Genomic DNA, 6,027 nt, shown 5'->3' with positions numbered 1-6,027 from the left:
TATGCTATCAAGATTCAAGGTGTTATTACATATCAGCTATCACTTGGAAGTATACATTTTGACATCAACTCTACTGCATTATCAGATCTATCATAGGCAGGTTGTTCTAGAAGAGAGACCTTTCACGATCCCACAGCAATCACAAGCCTTAATCCCACTAGATGGGATTGGCTACATGAATTCTATATTTCCTATCACATTTATCTATGGTCATATTCTTTGTAAGGCTTTTCTTTAGTATTTCCCTCCCTCTATAAGACTTGTCTTAAGCCTAACCAACAAACTATAACAAAAAAGGCCATTATTGTCATGTACCTAGGATTTAGCTTAGGGTTGGATTGGAAATTGAGAGAAATCAGAGGAGAATTAGACGAAGAGGGAGGAAAACGCAACAAGAAATGGGGGAGGATTACACACAGAACAGCAAGGGGAGGGAAATCAGAAGGATCGGGAGAGAGAGATTAGAGGAAAATTGGAGGGAGATTGTGAGAGAATTCAAGAGAGAGAAATCAGAGCATTCATTTATCAATTCAAAACATAAACCTCCTATCCTCAATTGTGACATATATATAGTCTAACAGCCTCCCACATGCACCATGTGCAGTACAACAATAACATAACTGCCTATAGCCAAGGACAAGCCCTACAATTATTGTGCAATGCAAGTAGGCTAACTACTACTATATTTACTAATCGATCATTGGAAATCCTAGGGGTTGTAACAATTCCTCCTTCTTTGAGAGAGTTCTTGTCCCCAAGAACTTACAACGATTGCATTGTTGTTTCTTCATCCAATATACCAGCTTTCTCTAATTGGTTTAGTTTTCTTTCTTTCTCATCAACTAGAACAAAACCACGGGTTAGCATCGCAACTCATACAATTGCAATCAAGGCTGCATCTACCTCCAAGGTGTAATAGACTAACTAATTCTTCAGCCATTGGTTTGAGGTGTCCTGCATCTACCAGTTACCACACTCTTCTCATCATCTTTGATGTTGGTTGTTTCGAACCTAAAGGATTGACTAACTAATTCTTCAGCCATTGGTTCATCCTTCAATGCTAACAGAAACTCAGATTTGACAACTAGAGTAAAAACCAACACAGCAACGAAAGTTTTGTTCCCTTCGACAAAACTTTTGACTTCTGCAGCTATCTCCTTTAGCTTTCCTCCAACTAGTGTCATCTTCACCTTCTTGTTGCTTATTTTAACCCAAGCCAAATAATCCTCAACTTTTCCCAAAACCACATCCCCCACATTAGCCGATTCTTCATATATTAAAATAGGCACCCAGGGTGATGCAAGGGATTTTGGTTCCTCTGTCAATCTCTTCAATAATCCTTCCTTTTTTTTCTGCCAGCTCTCATTAGGCACATGCATATGTATTAGCTCTCCCCCTGGTAGCAAAACAGCTGTAACCAAATTCATGTCAATAGAATTCTCCCTCAGTGGAGTTTCAATAGTATTCTTCAACTTTTTACTAATCGAAATATTTTAGAAGCTCACTCTCAACACTTTTCTCCTCCAAGAGTCCTCTATTACAATAAGTTAATCCAGATGATTGATTGTTTGAATCATCATCTTCTAGTTAGAACTTCTGGGATGGTCATTTGAAACATTTCTTCTCGGTTTATCAAAGAATTCAACAGGAAAGCTGACGTTATATCTCTTAGTAAGCATTTTTGTGAACTTCTGCAGCTACTCTCGTAGCACATAACCTATTTCCACGCTTGATTCGTGTATCACTCTTCTTGTTTCCTTGTCTGATCGGTTGAACTCATTATCAAACTTTTTTCCCATGCCTAATGCTTCTTGCCAAACTCCTCATGATTTTTGCCTCCAACGGAAAGTACAACATTCTTCTGCTACAATTGAGAACTCCATTTGTTTTATGCGTGCGCTACTCCCCATGGCCAACATCTCACGAACAGGACACCTCAAAGACCAAGGAGTAGGAGTTTTGTACATGCTGAATCCAATACCTTTTGTGACCTAATCGACTTTGCATCTTGTGACCTAATCTATCTCAACACCTATTCACTAATCCCCGTAATGACCATGGATCCGCTGCTTAATTTCTAGAATCCAACTGTGAACTGTCAGAAGTTAGTTGAACTGAATTCGCTTTCCTTCATCGATTGTAAAAGTGTCTAAAATCTCCGTCAAAATCGACTACAACTTCCGAGCCAAGTCATTTCTCCCCTTTGGTTATGATAAGTCCCAATTTCAACTGCCGAGACCAATCGAACTGTAGAGTTTTGCATCAAGAACATTCTAGAAGACTTAAAAGAATCAGGAGAAGTTATGAGTCGAATTGGTAATTGAGTGACAGTTTAGTTAGTTAACTTTTATTCAAATTGGTAACTAGAGTATAGGAGTATATTAAGTATTGTCATGTCTTTTATATTCCTTGATGTTTCCGCCCTAATTGTCTATAAAAGGAAGGTAAGGGGCAGTCATTTAAATTATCATTCATAATTGTGTGCAAGTGCAAATGATTGAGAGAAAAGACTAGAGAGATAGCCTTTGTAATTTTGGTTTTCATTTTGTACTCGTGAAGGACTCTTGTGTACTGATTCTTGGACGGTTTCTAGTGGATTGCTCTTGGATCAAAAAGGCTGGATGTAGGGTTGCTTTCAAACAATCCAAAACAGGATAAATTGCGCTTGGCTACTTGTGTGGTTTGGTTGTTTCTATCTTATTTCAATTCAATTTTACATTTCTATTGTTGTAATTCATTTCGAGTAAGTGTGTGTGAGATTGGCATTGAATTGGGAGGATCCTAGCGCTCATAATCCTAACACGAACTGTTGGAATGCTTTGCTTCGACTTACAAACGCACACTGCCACAGCCTCGAAAAACAACTGCGAATCAACCTGTTCTTCTGCTTCACAACAGTTGTTAGGACAAATGATCACCTCACAATAGTCAGTGATCTTTAATTCCCCAGCAAAATGAACCGCCAGGCAATGGATCCGATTCCACCTCCTAGCTCGCCTATTGCAAAAGTCTCCTATACTCGCCTCAAACGCCTTCAGATTCAGACCATAAAGGTGCTCGAAAATTAGCATCCAAAATGGAATCCGCCTACAACTTTGAGCCGAGATCCGCTTGTCCCCTCTCGGCTTGATTCCTTCCGGTTTAGATCTAAAATGCGGAAAATCCATTGCTCGATCACTTCGAAAGAATCGTCAAAATTGGTTTGTAGATTGCCTCCCGAAAATTGCAATTCAATGGCTAAGGATCACACTTCTGTTGATTCAATGATTAGAGTCACTTAGGTCAATTGTTGCCTATGAAACTGCTTTAAAACTCACCTATATCAACCTCAATTTAGCAATCACCTAGGAATGGTTTGGAATCGCCTCCTATGACTTGTTTCGTCCCACAACCAATCACCGATCAACATAGTCACCTACCGTGGATCGGTTTCTATCGTAACTAAGGAATTTCGTCGAAAATCAGTTGGAACTGCCTAGCTTGCATGTCTTCAATTCCGAACAAAATTACAAGAGTCTTAGATGAGAGCCAATCCTCCTACTTCTCCTTCAGATCTGACCCGACACTCACCTCCTCATGAGTCGGAATCAATTCCGAGATTCAATCGAAAATCTCTTGATTACTTCTGTTAGGATTAAAAGCGCTAGGATCCTCTCAATTCAATATCAATCTCACACTCTCTCTCACTCGAAATGAATTACAACACTAGAAATGAAAAACTGAATTGAAAACAAATTTGAAATAATATAGAAACAACCAAACTACACAAGTAGACAAGTGCAATTTATCCTAGTTTGGATTGCTCAAAAGGAACCCTACATCCAACCTCTTTGATCCAAGAGCAATCCACTAGAAACCATCCAAGAATCAGTACACAAGAGTCCCTCATAAGTACAAAATGAAAACCAAGATTACAAAAGCCATCTCTCTAGTCTTTTCTCTCAATTACTTGCACACACACACAATTATGAATGATAATCTAAATGACTGCCTCCTGCCTTCCTTTTATAGACAATTAGGGATGAAACATCAAGGAATATAAAAGACATGACAATACCTAATATACCCCTATGTTCAAGTTACATTTGAATAAAAGCTAACTAACTAAACGATAGTTGCTTAATTATCAATCCGACTCAAATGTCTTCTCTTGATTCTTCTAAATCTTCTAGAATGTTCTTAATGCAAAACTCTACAAATCTCCACTGTTTTGCTTGAGTGACTTCTAGAATTCGGCTCCATCAATTGCTCTTCTTTAAGGACCTGCAAAACAAACTGATCATTCACAAATACAGACATGTAAGAGCCTCAAACAATAATGTAACTTAGACATAGGGACTGCTTTAGTGAACATATCAGCAACATTTTCTTCTCCTACTACCTTTATCAATTCTATTTCTTTTCCTTCAAGTACTTCTCTAATAAAGTGATACCTAACATCAATGTGCTTAGTTCTCTCATGGTGCGCTTGATTTTTAGCCAAGTGTATAGCACTTTGGCTATCACACTTTAAGATTGCCTTAATATCTCTCCCTAGGAGTTCACTTACTAAACCCCTCAACCATAGACCCTCATTTATAGCTTCTGTAACAGCTATATACTCAGCCTCGGTGGTTGAGAAAACCACTACTGATTGCAAATTAGTTTCCCAACTTATGGTTGCATTCCATAACTTAAATACATATCCAGTAGATGACCTCTTTTTGTCTAAATTTGCTGCATAGTCAGCATTAATGAACCCTAGTATAATAGGCTCATCTTTTACACTAGCTCCACCATAAACTAAAACCATGTTTATTGATCCTTTAAGGTATCTAAAAATCCACTTAACAACAACCCAATGTTCCTCACTCGGATTAGCCATGAACCTACTTGCAACACTTATAGCATGTGCTAAATCCGACCTAGTACACATCATACAATACATGAGGCTACCTATGGCACTAGAGTAGGGAATCTTGATCATTTCTCTCATGCTCTCTTTATTACTAGGTGATTGGTTGTGGGATAGCTTAAAATGTTGTGCAAAGGGAACATTTACCTCCTTTGCATCATGCATTTGAAATCTTCTAATCAATTTCTCTAGGTATGCCTTTTGGGATAGCTGGATTAACCTCTCTTGTCTATTCCTTACTATTTCAATCCCTAAAATCTTCCTAACCTCTCCTAACTCCTCCATCTCAAAAGTTGATTTTAATTACAGCTTTAATCTACAACTTTTCTCATCTGATTGACTAACAATCAACATGTCAGCCACATAAAGGAGAAGATAAATAGAGATTTTAGATAAAATATGCTTAACATAGACACAACAATCAAAGACACTTCTCTTGAAGCCTTGGTTGATCATAAATGTATCAAATTTTCTATACCACTGCCTAAGGTACTGCTTAAGTCCATATAAGGACTTCTTTAGCAAGCATACTTGCTCCTTCTTACCCCTAACCTCAAATACCTTAGGTTGCTCCATTAGAATATCCTCTTCTAATTCACCATGGAGAAATGCAGCGATCACATCCATTTGTTTAAGGCTTAAGTCCATATGGGTAGTCATAGCAAACAAGATTGTAATCGAGGTATGTCTCACTACTAGTGAGAAAACCTCACTAAAGTCCACCCCAGCAACTTGGGTGAATTCCCTTGCAACCAACCTAGCTTTATAACTAGGTTTTTGCTCCTTACTTGCCCCTTCTTTAATCTTAAAAAGACACTTACAACTTACCACCCTTTTATTTAAGGGGTCTATCAACCAAAACCCAGGTCTTATTCTTATTTAAGGTAACCATTTCAGATTCCATGGCGGCCAGCCTTGGAATCCTTAGACTTCACAACCCCTTCAAATGAGAGAGGTTCATCTCCAAGTGTCTCTTCAGCACTTAACAATGCATTGGAGACTAAATCAGAACACCCATACCTTATAAGAGGTCTAACCTCCCTCATTTGCCTAGATCCCTTGCCACATTGTATCTTTCTATACTAGGAGATCTATCTGAATCTGAAAGTCCAGCACTATCAGAAGGTTCGAAC

The sequence above is a fragment of the Diospyros lotus genome, chromosome 12 (genome assembly GCF_014633365.1).
Source record: "Diospyros lotus cultivar Yz01 chromosome 12, ASM1463336v1, whole genome shotgun sequence".
Lineage (NCBI taxonomy): Eukaryota > Viridiplantae > Streptophyta > Magnoliopsida > Ericales > Ebenaceae > Diospyros > Diospyros lotus.
Note: the sequence above shows the minus strand (reverse complement) of the source record.